This window comes from Phocoena phocoena, chromosome X (assembly GCF_963924675.1).
Source record: "Phocoena phocoena chromosome X, mPhoPho1.1, whole genome shotgun sequence".
NCBI lineage: Eukaryota > Metazoa > Chordata > Mammalia > Artiodactyla > Phocoenidae > Phocoena > Phocoena phocoena.
The window spans coordinates 15,226,489-15,250,223 of NC_089240.1; the positions used below are offsets into that span (position 1 = coordinate 15,226,489).

General features: G+C 38.2%; 1 pseudogene; it reads right to left on the minus strand.

The window, feature by feature from the left end:
* Positions 1 to 1,106: 1,106 nt before the first annotated feature.
* On the minus strand, positions 1,107 to 22,533 carry LOC136141993 (cofilin-2 pseudogene; annotated as a pseudogene).
* Positions 22,534 to 23,735: the final 1,202 nt, after the last annotated feature.

Genomic DNA, 23,735 nt, shown 5'->3' on the forward strand with positions numbered 1-23,735 from the left:
AAATTGCCATCATGACTGATTATTCAAAATATCCTTAGTGTTGGAAGACTTACATGGTAAACATAAAACTCCTACACTTATTCAGTAGTGTACACTCAATGGAAAACAAAAAGGCATTAATAACAGCTATTTCTTTTAAGAAGATGTGCAGTGGTTAAGGATCCGCCTGCCAGCGCAGGGGACACAGGTTCGAGCCCTGGTCCGGGAAGATCCCACATGCCACGGAGCAACTAAGCCCGTGCGCCACAACTACTGAGCCAGCTCTCTAGAGCCTGTGAGCCGCAACTACTGAAGCCCACGTGCCACAACTACTGAAGCCCGCGTACCTAGAGCCCGTGCTCGCCAACAAGAGAAGCCACCGCAATGAGAAGCCCGTGCACCACAAGAAAGAGTAGCCCCCGCTCACCGCAGGTAGAGAAAGCCCGCATGCAACAACGAAGACCCAACGCCGCCAAAAATAAATAAATAAAATAAATTTATAAAAAAAAAAAAAGAAGAAGATACACAGGTATGAGAATGAACACTGAGGTACTAGGATAAGTTGATGACACAGTTAATACAACTTAATTGGCATTCCTTTTGGGGTAGGGGATTAAACTCTAAAAAAGAATGCTTTCAATGCACAGTATTATATCCATGCTGCCATGTCACAAAAAATAGGCTTGCCAAGGCAGGTGAGGTGTACGAATGCTCAAGCCTCACAGAACTTCAGTCAAGTGCAACTATAAATAATACTGAATAAAGTTTACCATCTCACCAGTGGATAATACTTTCAAGGCATTCAGTTAGCTTAACCCTTTGTAGTGTTGTAAGCTATTCACATTGACAGTCACATTCATTGTAGTGCTTGTTGCAAGGGAGGCATAACCAGTTGTTTTGGCTAAAATATGGGAAGGCATTCCTTGGGTTCTACATAAAAGTAGCAGTATTAAACAGTCTAATGGCAATCTCTTGATAGTCTGCTTACATGAATGATATTTCCTTCATTCATTGTGTTGGAAGGACCCAGTGGGAAGAGGAAGGAAAGAAAACAAAACCTAATACTATTCCAGTTGACTGAGCTGGAGAAATGGAAGCTCCCTTAAGATTCAGATGGCACTTGACTGTCATTTTATGTGTTTTCCTTCAAGTGAAACTACTACCTTGCCTTCCAATTTCTGTCCAAGTGTTGAACGGTCCCTTATATCATCCAAGCCATTTACTTGCTACTCATGTTTAATACCTGTAAATTTCTTTTTAATGGCATCTTTAGAGCTAGCATAAATCATCTTGCTTTTTAAAGGTGCACTTTCAGGAGCCCAAGATCTGCTTTGCTTCCTCTACAGTTATTTGTCTTTTGTCATCGCTTAAACAGAAGAGAACTGCTTTCTTTGTTTTTTTTGATCTCCTCTTGTGTAGAAGATTTCCTTACCCGGCTCGGCCTCCGGCGGTGTGGCACTGCGAGGAGAAGGAGGGGTGGCCGCTCCCCAACTATATTTTAAGACGAAAAAGGTGAAACGTTGTGTCTTTTATTAGAATAACAAGGTTATTCTGGTGTCTTATAAGAACCAATTAATATTGGACATAAAATGGTCTCATACATAGGCCAATAGCAAATTCCAGAATTCTCTTTTTAAATAGGCAGCTAGCTACCAGTGAATTTCTTAAGCGACAAGCAGAGATGTGGAATACAGTTTGCTCATTTCTTAGTTTTGTGAAAAAGGTTTTTTTATTGACAGAATATACCATATTCTATAGTATGATTTTTTTTTTTTACTTAAAATATTATGGCCACTTTTCTGTATCACTAAATATAGTTAAATAATTTTAGTAGTGGTATGATTTTCCATTTATATGATGTGATATCATTTACTTTATCAATCCTACATTGACTAATGTTAGGTGGTTTTTTGTTGTTGATTATTATGAATAGCACTGCAGTATACAACCTTTGCAGTATCCATCTTTGTCCATTTGTCTGATGGTCTCCTTAGCATAAATCTCTAGAAGTAGGATGGATTTTTGAATCAAATGGTACTCATACATTTAAAATGTTGATACCTATTGCCAGATTACTTTCCAGAAACCTTTATATTCCTACCTACGGTGAATGTGAGTTCACATTTTCCCCAGAAAGAGCACTAGATATTTGTCAGTTACTTTAATCATTACCAGCCTGATAGGTTAAAAGAGATTTCTCTCTTTTCTTTTTTACTTAATTGATGACTAATGAGATTGAACAGACTTTCATCGATTTACTAAGACAGTTGTATTTCTTTTGTGAAAGGTCGGTTTATATCTGTTCTTTTTCTGTTTTCTCTTTGAGTGCTTACGTTATACTGATTTGTAAGATGCTACTACAATTCTGGGACCAATTCCACTTCTGATCATCAACTAGGATTCTGCATCTAATTCCTGTGTGTGTGTGTGTGTTTCCCAACCACCACACAATCCTCCATGTCAGCTGGGTGTCCTACAATTCAACTCAATTTTGACACTCTCTGGAGATAGCATCAGATCCCACAAGTTAAGGGCTCAGTCCTAAAGGACTGCCCCCCTTTTCAGATGCCAATCACATGTCCAGGTGGTCACCTGGGCTTCTGACTGGCTGGCTGCAGATTGGAGGTTCTAATGACCCCCTCCTTGTGTTAGATTAATTTCTTAGAGCGGCTCACAGAAACATTTTACTTCCTATATTAGCAGTTTATTATAAAAGGATATAATTCAGGAACCCACCAAATGGAAGAGATGCATAGGGTAAGGGAGAAGGGAGGGGACGTGGAGCTTCCATGCCCTCTCTGAGACTGCCACTCTGACCAAATCTCCACATATTCACCAACCCGGAAGCTTCCGAACCTTGTCCCTTTGAGTTTTTATGGGGTCTTCATTACGTAGTCATGATTGATTACATCATTGGCCATTGATGATTGAACTCATTCTCCAGCCCCTCTCCCCTCCCCAGAGGTAGGGTGGCAGCAGGACTGAAAGTTCCAACCCTCTGATCATGTGGTTGGCTCCACTGGCAAGCCACCTCCACCCTTAGGTTACCTAGGGGCTTTCTAAGTCGCCTCATTACCATAACAAAAGACACCTTTGTTGATTTCATCCCTTAGGAAATTCCAAGAGTTTTAGGAGTGCTGAGCCAGAAACTGTGGAACAAAGACCAAGTATGTATTTCTTATTCTTGTCACAATACCACACTAACATATTAAGGGTATTCAACTTTTGGCTCTTTTTTTATTATTATGTTGTATATTAAGAGGTGTACATATTCATTGACTTTTTTCTTTTAATTTTTTTAATTAAAAAAATTGAGGTATAATTGATTTACAATATTATATTAGTTTCAGGTGTACAACATACAGTGATTCAAAAATTTTATAGGTTATATCCATTTATAGTTATTATAAAATATTGGCTATATTCCCTGTGCTGTACAATATATCCTTGTTGCTTATTTTATACATAGTTGTTCATGCCTCTTAATTCCCTACCCCTATCTTGCCCCTTCCCCTTCCTTCTTCCTACTGGTAACTTCTAATTTGTTCTCTGTATCTGTGAGGCTGTTCCTTTTTTGTTATACTCACTAGTTTGTTTTATTTTTCTTTTAGATTCCACATATAAGTGATAACATATAGTATTTGTCTTGCTCTGACTTATTTCAGTAAGCATAATACTCTCCAGGTCCATCTGTGTTGTTGCAAATGGTAAAATTTCCATCCACAAAACAAAAAGACAACCTACTGAATGGGAGAAAATATTTGCAAATGATATTACCAATAATAGATTAATATCAACAATATATAAACAGCTCATATAACTCAATATCAAAGAAAACCCAAGCACTCTGATTAAAAAATGGGCAGAAGACCTGAATAGACATTTTTCCAAAGAAGACATAGAGATGGTCAAAAAGCACATGAAAAGATGCTTATCATCGCTAATCATCAGAGAAATGCAAATCGAAACCACAATGAGATATCACCTCACACCTGTCAGAATGGCTATCATCAAAAAGACCACAAATAACAAAAAAACTAAAACAAAAGTAACAAAAAACCTAAAAATAGAACTATCATATGATCCGGCAATTCCACTCCTGGGTTTAAGTCCAAAGAAAATGAAAACACTAATTCAAAAAGATACATGTACCTCAATGTTCATAACAGCATTATTTACAATAGCCAAGATGGAAGCAACCTAAGTGTCCATTAACAGATGAATGGATAAAGATGTGATACACACACACACACACACACACACACACACACACACACAGACAGGAATATTACTCAGCCATAAAAAAGAAAGAAATGTTGCCATTTGCAGTCCATTGACTTTTTTTTTTTTTTTTTATAAATTTATTTATTTATTTTTGGCAGTGTTGGGTCGTCGTTTCTGTGCGAGGGCTTTCTCTAGTTGCGGCGAGCAGGGTCCACTCTTCATCGCGGTGCGTGGTGCGTGGGCCTTTCACTGTCTCGGCCTCTCTTGTTGCGGAGCACAGGCTCCAGACGCACAGGCTCAGTAGTTGTGGCTCACGGTCCCAGTTGCTCTGCGGCATGTGGGATCTTCCCAGACCAGGGCTCGAACCCGTGTTCCCTGCATTGGCAGGCAGGTTCTCAACCACGAGCGCCACCAGGGAAGCCCCCATTGACTTTTTAAACTATTTTATAGTGAAGCATGTTAAACACTTACGGTATACAAGACATCAGTGAATTGTCACAAAGCCAACACTTACGTAACCCAGGTGAACACGTAAACACTGCCCCCACCCCCACCCCCAGCCAAAGTTAGTAGTGTATCAAGGGCTGGGAGAAATGGGTGTGTTCTGCCCCAGGTTCAGACAATCTACAGTGCATTTTCTATACAGAATTTAAAATCAATGTAACTACTGACTAAAAGTTGGTCTGCTTTTTATTATCACCATGCATTGACCATTTAAAAAAATGTGTGTGTGTGTAACATCTGTTTTACTCTGTGTCTAGTTTATCTGTCCTTATTGGTTGGTGCTTGTTGTACGCCCAAAGAGATATTCTCCTACATTATCTTTTAGGAGCTTTATTGTTTTGACTTTTTTTTTTTTTGCGGTACGCGGGCCTCTCACTGTTGTGGCCTCTCCCGTTGCGGAACACAGGCTCCACAGACACGCAGGCTCAGCGGCCACGGCTCACGGGCCTGGCCTAGCCGCTCCGCGGCATGTGGGATCTTCCCGGACCGGGGCACGAACCCGTGTCCCCTGCATCGGCAGGCGGACTCTCAACCACTGTGCCACCAGGGAAGCCCTATTGTTTTGACTTTTACATTGAGATCTATAATCCATCTGAAATTAATGTTGTGTATGGTATGAGTTAGAGGTCAATTTTGATTTTGTTTTCCTTTATGCATATCCAAATGTCTCAGCACCATTTATTGCAAAGATCAAACTTTCCTCACTGGTCTGCAGTGACAACATTAGTGTACAAAAAGCATCCATTTCATGTATAATATTTCTGTGCTTTCTGTTCTTTCCTTTCATCTCTTTGTCGTATACATTGTCTTAATGACTGTGCTTCATAATAAGTCCTGATATCTGGAGAGAAAGTCTTTTTGTTATTCTTCGAGGTGTCTTGTTTTCCTTGGCCATTTGCATTTCTTTATACATTTTGAACCAGCCTACAAATTTCCATTTAAAAACTTGTTAGGATTGCTTGGGATTCTACTGGATCTCTAGATCAATTTGGATAGAATTGACATCTTTACAATGTTAAATCTCAAGAACATGGACCATCTCTTCACTTATTAGGTGTCCTTTAATTTTTAAAAATACTGTTCTCTTTAGCTTTCTATGTAGAGGTTTACCACTTTTCTTTCTGTTTTGATAGGAATTTGATATTTTTTGATGGTATTGTAAATGGTATTAAAAATTCATTTTCTAACTTTATTGCTGGTATATAGAAATACAGTTGATTTCTAGATATTATCTTTTATATCCCTCAGCTTTGATAAACTGATTTTTTTCTGATAGTTTATAGCTTATTTTGGATTTTCTATATGTACTGTCTGAATAATAGTTTTTTCCCTTCATTCCCGGTTGTCATACTTTTGTCCAGCTTTCTACTTGTTTGCAGTGGAACGGTTTGCCTGAATTACGCAGGCAGCATTATTGGAAGCAGAAATTTTTCTTAAATAAAAAATTCAAACTGTATTCCATTCTTATTTTTGAATTGCCTTTGAATTTAAACCCAAATCTCTGGGTACTTCAACAGCCATGAAGCCCAGAGAAAGGTAATAGTATCTTTTGAGACATCATTAATATTCCTAAAGGCTATATAAACAGATCTTTTTTTTTTTTTAAATTAATTTTATTTATTTATTTTTGGCTGCTTTGGGTCTTCGTTGCTGTGCACAGGCTTTCCCCAGTTGCAGCGAGCAGGGGCCACTCTTCGTTGTGGCACGCGGGCTTCTCATTGCAGTGGCTTCTCTTGTTGGGGGCATGGGCTCTAGGCGCGCAGGCTTCAGTAGTTGTGGCACGCAGGCTCAGTAGTTGCGGCTTGTGGGCTCTAGAGCGCAGGCTCAGCAGTTGTGGTGCACGGGCTTAGTTGCTCCGTGGCATGTGGGATCTTCCTGGACCAGGGCTTGAACCCGTGTCACCTGCATTGGCAGGCAGATTCTTAACCACTGCGCCATCAGGGAAGCCCTAAACAGATCTTATAAAAATCTTTATTTTAAACCTTTAAAATTTAGTTTTAGTGGTGAGAACTCAATGTGTATCCCAAGGACTTATGTATGAAAGCTTATCAGTAGTTTGAATAATTCCTGAAAGTAGTGGAGTCACTAGTGAAGCCACAGCGTACCTCTCATGTGCTGTCTTAAGCATCATTCCTAGAAGCCACCCACCTGAGGTAGCCCAGGGAGCTCTCCACTTTGCAGAGGGCATTGGCTTGCCAGGATAATGCCATGTGGTGCCAATAGAGACGAATTGCAGGAAGAACTCTTGGAACTTCGTGGGGAGGGAAGTGGCGTATGAGTGTCAGTGTGGGGAAGTGTCAGATAGTGTTTCATGGAGGAAAATTCCAAGTTGACTAGTAACTTGGTGGGTTGCAGCTGAGGGATCAGAGTCTTGTTGCAGCTTGTCTTCTGGCAATGTCATGCACGCCTCTCTGATCTGGAGGAGTCTGTGGGCTACTGTCAGTGAGGTAGTCAACAGATGCTGAGGAGTCTCAGGAAAAAGTGATTGCAGCTTAAAACAGACAACCTCCGCACGCTTCTCTCCACAGGGGAGTCTGTGCCATCCTGGTTGTGGAATTTCAATGGTAGCAAAATGGAGCTGTGGTGATGGACCAGCAAGAGGCAATTATGACAAGCAAGGGCTCTATTGACTATTTTGGGAATTATAGGAATGGGAAAACAGAAGCTGCAGCTGTAATTACTGTCGTGGAATGAAATCCTCACCACCACCACCACCCCTTTCACAACACTTTACGCTTGATGGGTGTTCAGTTAATGTGGTATGTGTGCAAATTGTCATTAGACTTTAGAAAACTTTTAGAAACTGTTGCAAGTGATGATTCAAATGTGCTCATTAAAAATACAGTGTCTTTAACCAATCTAGCAGGCTAAATAATTTTATTATTCCTCTAGATTACAATTTTTAAAAGATCAAGTTTAGAGGAAAATCTTGTTCTAATTTTGGAGCATGATATATTTGAATTCAATTTGCAGTTTTCTATCTTAAAAAAATAGCTGTAATTATAAACAGCAAATGGATGGGGTGTGAGACTGATTTAAGTTAAAAAAGTTGTGACCTTAATAATTCAGAATGCTCCGTATTCTTTTCAAAATGTATTGACACTGTAAGTAAAATTTATCTTTATAGTAAATGTTTTAGGATTCTGTAGAAAGCCACATAGAGTAAAATGCTACTTATTTCTTTTCCCAGTGGTGTTTTACTGAGTCATTTTATTAGTTGTATGTGCCTTTCTTGAGTTGGAAATGTGTACAGGATTTCCTGTATAAAGAAATCCTTTCCACCCAAAATATAAATTCTATACCATTTTGTGTGTAGAAGCCCAACGGTGGGCCTTAAGTAAACACAAATGCTAGCTTTTACAGTTTTTAATGTGTTTTTATAGAATAACACTATCTTGTAAAATAGTCTGTTTCTCAGAGTTTTTCTAAATGGAATAATTTTAAACACTCCTTAAGGATCTTCCTTTCAAATAAATTATGAGGTGGCTCCTTTTGTAAAACAGAGGTTCATTTATTAGCATGAATAATATTTCCTGATCTTTCCCTCTCCACTCCATGCATATTTTAGCTACTTATAAAGCTGGGTTTTCATATATAGTAGTTCTTCTCAGTCACAGGGAGCACTTTAGAGATCGGTACCTGAATCTAGTATTTAATTATAGTTCTTACTTATGGCAGTATGTCTTCTCAATTGTGAGTTGTTTTTATGCCCTTGAATGTGGTAGGCTAACTATAGGATATCTTAATGTCATAGTTGATAGAAATAGTTGATAATTTATAAAAGCTGTATAAAAATGTATGTTAGGCTATTAAGGTTAAGTTCCAAATAGAGCTTGGGGAATCTTTAGAAAACGTGACTTTAAAAAATATATGTATTGTTAAATCAGACTTACTAGTATCTAGTTCAGGCCTTGAGTGCTTAGTATATATTTGTTTCTTTTTTGGGGGAAGATGTTTCTAGTGACTACTTGATAAGTTTTGTATTTTTATAATTTTATAATTAGAATTCATGGGCCCAATTCACAGAAGACTTCTTAAAAATAATTAATTTTTAGTCCATTTGTCTCTTCTCTTAGCAAGTCCCCAGATGACAAATTGATTAAAACAACACTTAAATAAACGGAAACATTAACACTTATTAAAACAACTTGGAATAAACAAATACTATAATTTGGATTATTTAATATGTATTTTTATGTGCTATATCTAGGAAAATAAAGATGAAAGTAATTGAGCAGTCTTTTTTAGGAATCACTTGATAGAAAGCAGAGAACGTTTCCCACTTACAGAAGTAAATGGATGAAGTGTACCTGGTTATCTCAGGAAAAATTCAGCTTAGTATTAACAGGGAAATGGCTTTCAGTCTTTCAGTCCATTCTGTCAGTACTGCTGGATTACAAATTAATTGCTGAATTTTGAGTATATTGCTCAGGATTCAGTATGAGAAATTGAACCACTGTGAGTGTTATTGAATAAGGGATTTATTATAGTACTCAGACTGTATACGGATTGTAGGAGTTGCTGGGAATGTGAAAGTCAGGAAGCAGAAGGATCAGAAAAATAGTCACTAATAGAGCCTCCTGAATTACTGGTACAGGCGTGTAAGTCAGAACTTACTGGGAAAATTTTAAGAAGCAAGTGTATACAGACATCAAAGTGAGAATGCAAAGAGGATGATCCTGGAGAGGTCTGTGGAAGGCTGTTGCCTCTGTGTAGCTATTGCTTCTGTGGGTACAAAGTCCAGAGTCAGGCATCTCTTGTTGGGTCTTAGGCCACTGTTGGTCAGGTGAAGAAGAGCTGGACACAGAGGGGATAAGAGGAGAGTTGAGGACAAGCTGAAACCTGCCCCAGGCACCTCTGCATTTATTCTCACCATGTCTTATCATAAAGACCTTCTAAGAGTTTGGCCGTCTCTAACTTGGTGTACTATACAGGGAAGGAAATTCTGGGAAACACAGTTCCCAGGTGGACCAAGTTCACAATAGAATGATCCAGTGCATTGTGCTTCCCATTTTGGGCTGCTCTTTCAGATTCATCTCATCAGTAGATGATGAGGATGTTATAATACTTTGAGCCTCAAGATTTCCATTTCCTTATGGTATTTACTGAGGAACTGTTCATATGCTATTATCACTTGAGGATTTAAAATGCTGTACTTTGAATAACTTTTCTTTTTTTTCTTATTGACACTGTGGCCTTTTCCTAATGTATTTTATTATAATTTCTCTGTACCTTATTTACTGATTTTTGTCTTTGTTATTAAAGTTATACAATCCCAATAAATGAATTACAGGTCAGAAAATATTCAAATTTTGGAGAGGAAAACGGGTACAAAATTTATTTTTAAAAAATATTTATTTATTTATTTATCTTTGGCTGCATCGGGTCTTAGTTGCGGCATGCGGGATCTTTCGTTGTGGCGGCGCGTCTGCTCTTTGTTGTGGCACGCGGGCCCCAGAGCATGTGGGCTCTGTAGTTGCTGCTTGCGGGCTCTCTAGTTGAGGCACGTGGGCTTAGTTGCCCCATGGCATGTGGGATCTTAGCTCCCTGACCAGGGATCGAACCCGTGTCCCCTGCATTGGAAGGTGGATTCTTAACCACTGGACCACCAGGGAAGTTCCTTATTTATTTATTTCAAAATTTAAATATGAATAACTACATACTCTTTGGTGGATTTGGGATTAAAAATATCTGAGTATGCCATAAGACTTTCTGCTGACTTTCTGAAATGTTCATACTCCATTCTAGTAATGGTGAATAAAAGGAGATGACCTTTTGCAAGAGATTTTAATTTGAGAATGTCTAGGCTCTTTGAAATACAGAGCCTCAAAAATTTGTCAGCTAGGTTGATACGTTCAGCCAGCAAAATTAAGTGGTCCGCTGTTCTCAGACTCCCACTATATCCTTTGTGCTCCAGGTCTGCTTTCTGTCTCTGCAGTGCATGTGTAACACTTTCTAGTTGATTTTTTTTAAATGGATGATCTGACAGGGTAGGGGAGTAAGGACATGATGAAAGATAGAAAGTGCTGAAAATCGTTTTCATTTATCTCCTTCCTACAGTTCATAATGGGGTGGGGGTTCATTTGTCTATTTCCCATTTAATTTTCCTTTTTTTCTTCTCTAGAGTTGGAGAATCTCTTCTAATTTCTTTTAAGAACATTCACTGCTAACGACTGAAGTATTCTGGAGAGTTAGATGTACCTCTCAGACATAGTCTTAGAATATTTTATAATTGTATAACTTAGAAATTAATTTAAAAATTAATTTTTATTGCAGTATAGTTGATTTACAATGTTGTGTTAGTTTCTGCTCTACAGCAAAGTGAATCAGTCATACATATACACATATTCACTCTTAGATTCTTTTCCCATATAGGCCATTACAGAGTATTGAGTACAGTTCCCTGTGCTATACAGTAGGTCCTTATTAGTTATCTGTTTTATATAGAGTAGTGTGTATGTGTCAATCCCCGTCTTCCAGTTTATCCCTTCCCCTAGTTCTAAATAATAATCTTCACTTGCCTCCATCATGTTTTCTTTACTCTTTGATAGTAATTAATTGATAACACTTTTTTTGGAGTTTAGATTCAGTAACTCACCTCTTCTCTCTGTATTTTATCTTTTGAAAATGAAGCCTCATTTTATTTTCCATAGCTCAGGAAGAATACTTCCCATTTGTAGTCCTCTAACTGTACTTTGTGTGTGTCTTGTTTCTGTGGTTTCTTTCATGAAATCTTATAGGGCTAAAGGTAATTGAAGTGCCTTTGCTTTCCTCCACATCAAATAAATGCTTTACAGATATACCTCAGCAATTCTGCTTATAGATGGCTCTTTGATTTGTCAGTTCTTGTTTTTTGTCTTGGTATAACAGAAGATGATTTATTTTATAAAGCAAGTTGAAGGTTTCTTTGCTTACAAGACTCTGTAAATTATCAGTAATGTTGATAGTGCAATGAAATTTTAGAAGTGGTTCTAGATTTAACATGGTTCTAAATTGTTTAGGCTGAGTAGAAAATTTTCCAATGATATTGTTTCAACTTAATAAAATAACAGTGCTTTGCAGGTAATTTAATTGTCATCAGAACTGGCAAGACTAAAATATTGCCTGCTTTAAAAATGTTTTATTTACTTTAATAAAAATATTGCTCTTAAAATGCTAATGACATTTCATGAATCTATTATTCCTTATGGGTCTTGACGTAAATTACTTGTCTCATTTGGGGAATTTCTTTAAGCACAGGCTCATAACTGAGATGATAAATCCCACTTTCTTGAGATATTAGCCTTCTTATTTCTGTCATCTATTGTGTTAAATTAATCTTATTATTTAATTACTAATGATAGTTGTTTTTTTATTACATGGCTACTGTGCATCAGAGGCTCTACTTACATAACCTTGAATCCTCACCTATAAGTAGGTAGTATCAGTCCCTCTTAGTGAATGAGAAAAGAGACTTAAAGAGGTTCAATAACTTGCTCATGGTCACATAATTAATAAAGGTTGACACCCAGTTGTGTTAGTATTCTCAGAATAGACAGAAAGGTCCAGGTAGAGGAAGGGTTTGTGCCAACAAGCAGTACACTCGGCCTGATTGTTCATCATCTTAATTAGTCTTGGATTATTGAAATAACGTTATTTCATCTTCTAAGAAGGACATATTAAAGTGTATAAACTAAAAGAAAATTCACTTTTGATTTTAAAAATTATTAGGATATGTTAGCTTATGTTAACAGTCATGCATATGTTTGCATTATTCAAAATAGCTAATAAACAATTTTTAAAAATATTTATTTATTTATGGCTGTGTTGGGTCTTCGTTGCTGTGTGCAAGCTTTCTCTAGTTGCGGGGAGCAGGGGCTACTCTTCATTGTGGTGCACAGGCTTCTCACTGCGGTGGCTTCTCTTGTTGTGGCTCACAGGCTCTAGGCGTGCAGGCTCAGTAGCTGTGGCGCACGGGCTTAGTTGCTGCAGGCATGTGGGGGTCTTCCTGGTCCAGGGATCGAACCCGTGTCCCCTGCATTGGCAGGCAGATTCTTAACCACTGCGCCACCAGGGAAGTCCCAATAAACAATATTTAAATTCAGGATGTGCATGGGTTTCTTTAAAATATTGAATCCTGTGTCTATGATTAAGTAAAGTGGGAGTTATTTCAAGGAAAATGATGATACCACACTGAAGAGCAGGCACCATGGTAACCAGGAAGTTGTCTAGTTTTCCCACCTACTCTGTTGTGAACGGGGAGAGGGCCCTTCAGTCAGGCTAGAGCAGAGCTCCTCCTCAGAAGCTGGTTAGGAGACTTTGATATAAGCTTTGTTTCCTCAATCCTATAATGAATGGGTATGGTTTATTCTAGCTTTAAGATTCTCTGATTCCCTGAAGAAGAAGATGGTAGTTTGTATTTCAGAGGGCTTTAGGTATCATATGTATGGAATTAAAAACACAAGTAATTAAGTTAGTACTATGGAACTGTAAAGCACAATGTACTGTGGCTAATCCACATACAGATAGTAATTGACAGTAATATTGTTTACAAGTTAGTTCTCTATCAGTTACTGTTATAAATATGCATAGTCAATTCTTAATTATTTAAGAATTGTTAGAGTGGTTTATCCCTGTATCTTTCTTTTAGAAATGTGGATCATTATTCTCTCTCAGTTGATATGCAGAATAGAGTTGAAATACTGGTACAGGATATAGTGGAGATATGGTATCTAGTTTCCAGGAAATTATGTTTTATCTAAGGGAAATAGATATGTATGCAAACAATAAATTTTTAAATAAGTATGTAATGAATGTCATGTAAGTGCTGTATGTAAGAATTTATAGACTGGCTTTTTGAATTTTTATCATGGGAATCTGTTAATCTTAACTAAAAACGCAGAGTTTATAGAGAATAACTTCTAGCTAGGCTGAACAGAGAGGAAGTTATAATTTACTTGATTTTTTAAAAAATGATGGCTAATATTTCAGTTGGCAAAGACTGGGGGCAGGGGTGGGGAAATGATTGGAACAAAGGCATAGAAATGGGAAAGTGAAAAGGTATGTTCTAGGTGTTGATTAGTAGGTGTAGTTGCTTTGGAGCCAAGGATTCTTATAGTGGAAGAGTGGGTGATTGTCAAAAATTATAGTTAAATTCACAGGAAAGCAATTGCCAAAGGTTATAGTTAATTTCAGATTAAGTAACATGACTGCTATGAGCCTAAATTTTCCCCTCTGTAAAATAAGGTCAGATGAGATGATCCCTAACCTACTTAATAGGTGTTCAGTAGGTATTTGTTGAATGAATAAGTGAGTGAGCAAATGAATGAATGAGTGAAAGAGATGTCTTTAGCCATTTTCCTTGACATCATTGCCTTAGAAATTTGGAATTTTGGTAGGCAGTAGGAAATTAACAATTTTTGCTAGTAAAATGATATAACAACTTTAGTCTAAAAAGAATAAGTCATGGTCTTTTCCTATAAATAATGGTTACGTGTTTTAAAATTTGTTTCTTTCTGTAGGAGTCAGTGGATTCCTGTCTGGACTATGAATTGTCAGGGCATTTTTGTTTTAAAATGAAGTTTCTTTCTTTCTTTTTTTTCTTTCAAACTCATTATTTATTTATTTTTTGGCTGCGCCTCCGGCATGCGGGATCTTAGTTCCCCTCTGAGGGATAGAACCTGGGCCCGCTGCATTGGGAGCAAGGAGTCTTAACCACTGGACCACCAGGGAAGTCCTTGTCAGGGCACTTTTAACACTTAAAATATTGAGTCTTAAACTTATTAAGTATTTTTGTATAAAAATATTTTAAAACTGAATGTAAGAGTTTAGTAACTTTTATAGCAATTTAACATTTTTACTGTATTTTACAATATAATTTACATGGGATTAAAAAAGAAAACTAGACTATTATTCTAAATAGTTTGAGAATCTTTGGTCCGAATGATTCCAAAGTTTTTGGCTTTGGGTAGATGAAATGCCATGATTACATGAACTCACCTCTTTCCAAGGCATCTTTTCTAAGGATTCTAAAAGGATGTGATTATAATGTATTCATCTGAGAAGTGACTTCATAAGGGAGCCTGAGAATACCCATAGAGCAGGTTATATTCTTGATGAAGCTGCCTTAAGCTGGAAACTAAGTTAAATCTTGAGATTCTTATATTCTCAATTTGTATGACTTATATTCCTTACTGTAGATCTGAAGTTCAACTTTGTATTCATTCAGCTATCCATGATATCTCTGCATTTTGCAGTATAAAACTTCCCATAATAAATGATAATTAAATGACCCTATAATTGTCAATCATGTAATATTGTTTTCCATATGCTCCTCTGTATTCCCAGTTTCAGTTATGCCCAGTAGTCAAGGCAGAAATTTTATAATCATCTAGACTTCTCCATTTCTCATTCGTCAACTATTTTTAAATTGGCACTGTGTCTTTTGAGTACACCTCCTAAAAACCTCAAATCTATCCACCTTTCTCTCCTCACTGCTGCTTTAGTTGAGATTTTCATCATTTACTGCCTGGACTCCATCAATCAGTAGCTTTCTGATTAGTGTCTCTGCCCTAACCCTCTTCCTGCCTCCATGGTGATTTTTCTGAAACATAATACAGATAGGTACTCATCTAAAAGGCTGCTCTTGATTTACTGTTGTCTATGGCAGTAGCCTTCAAATGTCTTGTGCAGCAGTTGAAAACCTTCTTAAAATATAGGGAAACATACCTGTTGCATGGCATGCAAGGCCTTTAATGATTTAGTCCCTGCCTCGTTCCTGTCATTCCTGGACCTGTGCCCTAGATTTCAGAGAAGCTGAATGACTTGGGTTCTACAAACACTCCTTGTGTTTTGGTTTCTTTTTTTTTTTTTTGGCCTATTTTAGCAAGAACTTTTCCTCGAATGCCTTTACCCTTTTGTCTGTCTCATATTCTGTTCTTGTCTCAAGATGTCACCTGAACCTCCTGAGTGATGAGTGTCTTTTGTATGCTAATGGATGACTTCTGGCAGAGGCCCCTAGATGATACCAGGATGTGGCCTGGTCACCAGAAGGACTAGCCATGATTAGAAGGTTAGAACTTTTAGCCCCCTTGTCCTGTCCCCTACCTCTGGGGAGAAGAGGGGGCCAGAGATTGAGTTCAGTTACCAGTGGCCAGTGATTCAATCAGTCATGCCTATGTACTAAAACCTCCATGAAAACCCCTAAACAACAGGCTTTGGGGAGCTTCTGAGTTGGTGAACACATTGAAATGCTGGGAGGTGCTGGGAAGGTGATATACCCTAGGAGGTCATGGAAGCTTTGCTCCTCTTCCCTCCACCCCCTGTAACTTGCCCTTTGCATCTCTTCGATTTGGCTGTTCCTGAGTTGTATCCTTTATAATAAACCAGTAATGGTAAGTAAAGCATTTTCTTGAGTTCTGTGAGTCATTCTAGGGAATTATCAAACCTGAGGAAGGGTTTGTGGGAACCCCCAAATTTTTTAGCCGAGTCAGATTCAATCAGTCATGCCTATGTACTAAAACCTCCATGAAAACCCCCCCAGGTGCCCTGGGGACCTGGGACTTGTGACTGGCATCTAAAGTGAGGGAAGTCTGTGGGACTGAGCCCTTAAACCTGTGGAGTCTGATGTTAACTCTGGGTAGTTAGATTGTAGGACGCCCAGGTGTTAGAGATTCGATGTTGGAAAAGATGCCACATATTTGGTGTCAGGGTGACTTAACCTCAGTTTACAAATGGAAACAAACCAAAGCTTCAAGAGACTGCTCTATTAAGTTAGTATGTGGGAGAGAGCTATAGCTTAAAAGTCCTCTTAACCATATCTTCTTTTGTTTTATTTTATTTTTTTTGCGGTATGCGGGCCTCTCACTGTTGTGGCCTCTCCCGCTGTGGAGCACAGGCTCCAGACGCGCAGGCTCAGCGGCCATGGCTCACGGGCCCACCCGCTCTGCGGCATGTGGGATCTTCCTGGACCGGGGCGTGAACCCGTGTCCCCTGCATCAGCAGGCAGACTCTCAACCACTGTGCCACCAGGAAAGCCCCTGTTTTGTTTTATTTTTAATTGTAATTTCCTTGAGGGAAAGAACCTATCTTTCTTTGCTTTTAACATATTAAATTTTTATTATTTATTAGTTATGTGTTCAAATCTCTTGTACTTAATTGAATGCTTTCATCAATTAATGGCCTTGATAAAATTGCTTGTAATTTTGACTGTTCTTTGTTTGGTCACAGTAGTGTTACTTATCCTTCTAAAGTTAGCAGGACATACAGCTGGGGAAGTACAAGATCTTTAGCTTGATTTTTTTTTTTTTTTTTTTTTTTGAGTTCCTTCTGTATTTTAAATAGGACACAAATATCTCTGTAAATAAAAATAACTTCCTCCCAACACATTTGGAAAATATCCCAGACTTCTTTTTCATGCCTTGCAAAGTTGCTGCTGTCTTGTTACTATTTGTTCTTTCTCTTTGAAATAAGTGACCCTCCCAGGAATAGCTTAATCACCAGATGTTTGGCCAGCAGTATTCCATTTATTCTGGTTTTGTAGTTTTTCTGAAATAGGCTGAAAGGTAATCACTCCATTCCTTCCCTTGTTCTAAAACGATTTTACTCAATTGCTCTTGAAACTTACCTTGGTAGGTGATTTGGAACTGAAATGAAAAGAGAGAAGGTAAGCTATATATATTTTATACTGGTCCTTTATTAACTGACATTTATTAATTGAGAATTTTGACACTCATTTTCAGTTTGAGAGGTTCTGAGTGTTTAGAAATGAAACTGTGGGACTTCTAACAGAGGATCCTTATTTTTTAACTGAGGAAATGAAAGTTGTCAAGGTCAACCATAAAGCTGATACTTTGCCTTGGTGAGAGAAACCCAGGATTTAGTGTCTTTCTGATGTAATTTTCAGTCTACCACGAATCCGGAAACTTGGTAACATCAGTTTGTGACAGCATTAACATTGTTTAGCCTGGAAGCAGCCTTTGTGAATTTTCCAGATTATTTGACAGTGTTTGAAATCACTTGATGTCTTCAGGACCAGTAAACTCTACCATGTAATTTTTTTTTAAATTAATTAATTAATTAATTTTTGGCTGTGTTGGGTCTTCATTGCTGCGCGCGGGATTTCTCTAGTTGTGGCGAGCGGGGGCTACTCTTTGTTGTGGTGAGCGGGCTTCTTGCAGTGGCTTCTCTTGTTGCGGAGCATGGGCTCTAGGCGTGCGGGCTTCAGTAGTTGTGGCACGCTGGCTCAGTAGTTGTGGTTCGCAGCCTCTAGAGCGCAGGCTCAGTAGTTGTGGCGCACAGGCCTAGTTGCTCCATGGCATGTGCGATCTTCCCAGACCAGGGCTCGAACCCGTGTCCCCTGCATTGGCAGGTGGATTCTTAACCACTGTGCCACCAGGGAAGTCCCTCTACTGTGTACTTTTATCTTTTTCAATTAGTAGATTTTTCAAACTTCCAAAAAACAGCAATAAACCTCCTTTTTCAAATATATCATATATAGAATCAGTGTACAAAACAGATATAAGTGGTATTTAGTTAGAACACAATCTTAAGTTTAGTTTTGATTTATTGGAAAATAAATCATCGAGAAAATTCAAATTTGTGAAATGCTATATTAGAGTATTTCACTTCCATTTCTAACTTAAAATAACTGGATGGATGTACCATAATTCATTTAATCAGGCCCCTCTTGATATTTAGGTTGTTTCCATTCTTTTGCTTTTACACACAATGCTGCAGTGAATAGCATATGCTTATCGTGTGTGTGTGTGTGTGTGTGTGTGTGTGTGTGTGTGTGTGTGTGAGAGTGTGAGTGAGTGTTTCCTGAGGATAAATTCCTAGGAATGTAATTGCTGTGTCATTAGAATATGTTTGTTTTTAGTTTTGAAAGATATCAAATTGGCCTCTAAAAAGTTGTATCTATCTATCTATCTATATACATTCCTACCAGCAATATATGAGCAGGCTTAATTCCCTCATGCTCTCATCAACATGGTACGTTAGTTTTGGTTTTTGCTGATCTGAAAAATTGTATCTCAGTATAGTTTTAATCTTCAGTTTTTATTATATGTAAAGTTGAGTAACCTTTTATATGTTTAAGAGCCATTTGTGTTTCCTCTTCTGTGAACTATTTGTTCATATCACTTTGCCCATTTTAAAAATTGGGTTTCTTACCCCTCTTATCAAGCAATAGGAACATCTTATGTTTTAGGGTTCTTTCTTTTTGTGATGTAAGTTGCAGATTCTCTTACTCATTTTTAAATTTCTCTTTTTCCTTTGGTTTCGCCTTTTTCATTGTTAAGGATATGTAAACTCAAACTTAACATGCCTAAAAATGGAATCCTGAATTTCTTCCCTTCCCTTAATCTGCTCCTTTTCTAGTTTTCCTTGCATCAAGAAGCAGCAACCTACTCATAGCCCAAGCCCCAAACCAAGAAGTTATCTTTGATTTCTGTTTCCCTCACTTCCCATCTCTAATCCATCCCCAGCTGTATTGGCTTCCCCTCCAAATATATCTTAAATCTTTCCATTTCTCTTCATGTGTACCAATTTAGTCCATCCCGCCCTTATCCTTTCACCTGGGTGGTTGCAGTGGCTTCCTAGTTGTTAAACCCCCAAATTGATAGCTCCCCTTCCAGGCACAGAGCCGTTCTCTACTCTGTAGCTTGTGTGATCTTTTCAAAATGCAAATCATCTGATTGTCATACCACCCCCTGAACCCATCTCCCATTCTTGTTCAGAACCCTCTAGTGGTTCCCTCTGTCTCATGATAAAGATAAAACTACTTAAACAACTTGCTGTTTTTCCAGCCTCACCTTGTACTGGGTTATTAACCACCCAACCCTTGCCACCTTTGAGTTTGTTGTGTTGGCCATGTTCCCTCCTGACCTGGGACTTTTGCATAAATAATTTTCTCCTGGTGCATCCCTCCTCCTCTGTAAGTTTATGTCTAATTGTCCTACAGATCTCAGCCCACTGAAAGCTTTCTCTGGAAAAGCCAACCCTCCCTAATTAGGTGGCAAACCTCTGTACAAGCCCTTGTAGAGCCTTACGTCTCTTTTTCATAGCACTAACATTTGCAGTTTTACACTTATTGTGTGATCCTTTGATAAACTCCGTGAGGTAAGGGGTTTTGTGTCTTTCCTTTACCGATATATTCCCGGTGACTGTCATAGTGCCTGGCATATAGTTAACTCTCAAGACATATTTATGGAATGATTGCTTACTTTTAAGTTCTCAGGTGTGGAGTTTAAAGAATGTACTGGTTTACCCTTTCTGAAAAAATGTGACTGCATTTGCTTTAGGCCAGTCTTTGTTCTCATCTTTTCCCTATGGCTTTCCCAAGACCACTGAGATTCAGCAATCTCATCTCCAAAGTCTTAAAGCATTTCAGGTATGAAATGTATCTAGGCCAATGGTCTTGAATTCATTTGAAGCCTGTAGGTGTTCTTCAGCAGTCTTGGCCTTCAGTTCCTTCTCTTTTTTTCCATCTGAAAGTCAGTATTTTGTTTTTTGTTTGGTTGGTGGCGTTTTTTGTTTGTTTTTGTTTTTTGGGAGTAGAGGACAATAACTTAGACCACATTTTCTGATCCATATCAACCCAGCAAAATCTAGGTGGTTCCCAGCTTCTGTAAGTTTGTTCTAAATTCAGTTATTTAGAATTTGGAGATCAGAACAAATTATCCCATAGAAACCATGATAAAATTGATACATTTTCATGCAAGTGCTTTGAAAACCTTTTACACCAATAGTGTATCTTAAATAGTACAGTGTTAGTGTGAACTCTGAATTTCTCTGATCCCAGTTTAGTTCTCTTTTTCTCTCTGAACCGTGAGGCCCTCAGATACTCAGGAAGGGCTGGGAGTTTAGTAGGGTTGGCAGTGCTAGGAGAAATATCAGGTAACTGGGTAGGAGATACATTGACTGGATTTCCTACCTTGTGGAAGGATTCTAAGAGTAAAGGGTGCGGAGGCAACCTACATGATTCACAGTTTGAAATTTTAAAAAATTTATTTATTTAATTGGAGTATAGTTGCTTTACACTGCTGTGTCAGTTTCTGCTTTACGGCAAAGTGAATCAGCCATATGTATACATATATCCCCTCTGTTTTGGATTTCCTTCCCATTTAGGTCACCACAGAACAATGAGTAGAGTTCCCTGAGCTATACAGTAGGTTCTCATTAGTTATCTATTTTACGTATAGCAGTGTGTATATGTCAATCTCAATCTCCCAATTCATCCTGCTCCCCCTTCCCCCTTGGTATCCCTACATTTGTTCATAGTTTGAAATTTTTATGCTATTAAACTGTGTGCATTTTACTCATGATACTCAAGTATCAGTTTGATTTAATGGAAACTGAATTATAGAGAATGGATTGATGAATCAAATTACTCTTCGCTATTGGGGGAATAAAGCAAAATGAAGATCCTGTTAAATACGTCAGGTGGTCCCATGAAGGAAGAAAACTAAATAGGAGTGAGAAGTGCATTATCTCCTCACTTAGAGTCAACATGGAGAATTCTCTGCCAGAGAGTAGGATGTTGTTTTCATAAGGCTGTGCTTTCCACGGAAATGATTTCTTTCCGTACATGGATCACAAGTTTTAAGATGCTTTCAAACCATTCGAACTCTCTTATTATAGCAGAAGTTTTGTCATGTACCAAATTCATTCCTATCCAATTTCAGTGACAAAATGGCTCTTTCATTTGTATGTATAAAAACAATGCCAGAAACAAAAACAAAACTCATGATTCAACTGATTTTGTACTTTCTTTGGGAAGAAGAAAAGAACCGTTGAGATGAAGATTATAATTTCAGCAACAGAGGAAACATTCAAGGCTCAGGCAGCTCTTAAAATTCAATACTAATAATCTATGAAATAAATTATAAGCCTTACATTTCTGTCAGTTCTTGTAGGTACCTGCTTGCCAATGCAGAGACAAGATTGCTTAATTCTAGGTGTCTTTTTTAGTGCAAGACAAGTCCACTTTAAAAAGCATTCTGTTGTTTGTTTACAAAGTTAATGGTTAGTAATCGGAAACTCAAACGATTTTTGAGAGATTCTTACAATCTTTTTGTTGGAAGGGACCTTAGAGGACATCTAATTTAGTACACAACTCTTTAATACCACGGCCAGGCCAGACTGCTTCTAGCAGGCTCTTCCTGCCCACAGCAGGTCTCCTTCTAGTGTGCTGTGATTCGGATTACAGAGTTTTTCTGTTCCTTGTATTTATCAGGCTCTCTAAGACTCTGTAGTGCCTTGAACGCTCTTCTCACATCCCTGTTCCCATGGCTGGCTTCTTTACATTAAACAGATTTCGATCAAATTTTACCTCCTCAGACTACCTTTCCCAGACTACCTTATCTACTTACCCCGCCTTTTCAGTCTCCAAAACTCTCTATCATAAGACTGTTTTCTTTCCTTCATAATAATTGTCACTGTCTGGAATGATCGTGTTTGTCTGTTTATTGTCTGTCTCCCCTCATTGGCTCCATGAGAGCAGGGGCTCTGTCTGTGTTGTTCATTGCTGTATCCCGAAGCATCTGTGGTGGGCTGGCCCACTGTAGGATCTGAAAGATATTTATAGAATGAATGAGTAACCATTGATGGTTCATCATTGTCCAAATCACTACTGAGCTGACATCTGTCTCCTTTTCACTTCTACCACTGATCTTAGGTATTCCCCCTGAAATAACCCAAATCACCCGCTCTACTCCCTCTTTTTCAAAGAGTCTTCACACATTGGGATGCCAGTCATCTCTCATTGAGGCCTATTTTGCCCAGTTTCCTCACCAGCTCCTCCTCTGGCATGGTTTTGGTGTGGTCATCATCCAGGTTATCCATCATTGGGAGTTTTTGGTTTTGTTGTTGATACCCAGCACTAGACACACGGCAATATGTGGAGTCTGGAGAGAGATAGGTAAACTTTTTTGGTTAATATGATATTGAAATGCTTTATCTTTGATAAAAAATTATCTTTTGCCTCTGTATAAATGACCACGGAACTATTTATGTATGATGTCATTATCAGAATTACTCTCTGACTTCTTAAAAACTTGTTTTATTGTGGAATATAACAACATAGAAATACGTAAAACAAATTTACACTTTAATGAATGTCTATCTAACTTTCACTCAAGTCAAGAAATAGAACATTACCAGTGCCCCAGAAAGCCCTCCTTTGTATCTCTTATCAATCTCAACTTCTCCCTAGAGATAATTAATATCCTCATTTTCATTTTAATTAATTATTTATTTTTTAAAAATAAATTTATTTATTTACTTTTATTTTTGGCTGCGTTGGGTCTTTGTTGCTGTGCGCGGGCCTTCTCTAGTTGCAGCGAGTGGGGGCTACTCTTCGTTGCGGTCAGCGGGCTTCTCATTGCGGTGGCTTCTCTTGTTGTGGAGCATGGCCTGTAGGTGTGCAGGCTCAGTAGTTGTGGCATGCGGGCTCTAGAGCGCAGGCTCAGTAGTTGTGGTGCACGGGCTTAGCTGCTCCACGGCATGTGGGATCTTCCCGGACCACGGCTCGAACCCGTGTCCCCTGCATTGGCAGGAGTATTCTTAACCACTGGGCCACCAGGGAAGTCCAAATATCCTCATTTTTAAAAGAAACACTTCCTTGGTCACTTATTTTTTTAATAGATTTACCACTTATATATGCATGCCTAGACAATATAGTTTGTAATTCAACTTTGCCTGTTTTAAAACTGTATATAAATGAAATAATACTGTTTTATTAGTTTTCTATTGTTTGTGATGAATTACCACAAGTGGCTTAGTGGCTTAAAACAGCACGCATATATTAGCTCACAGCTCTCTAGGTCAGAAGTCTGGCACGGTGTGGCTGGGTTCTCTGCTCAGGAAAGCATAAAGCTAGAATCCAGTGTGTTGACTGGGCTGAATTCTCTCTTGTCCTTGATTAGTTCCAAAGTTGATTTCCAAGATCCAGCTCTTTATTTCTGTGTGTTTTCTGTTTCATGAATTAATGCTCTTAATTATTTCTTTCTTTATACTTTCTTTGGATTTAGTTTGCTGTTCTTTTATTT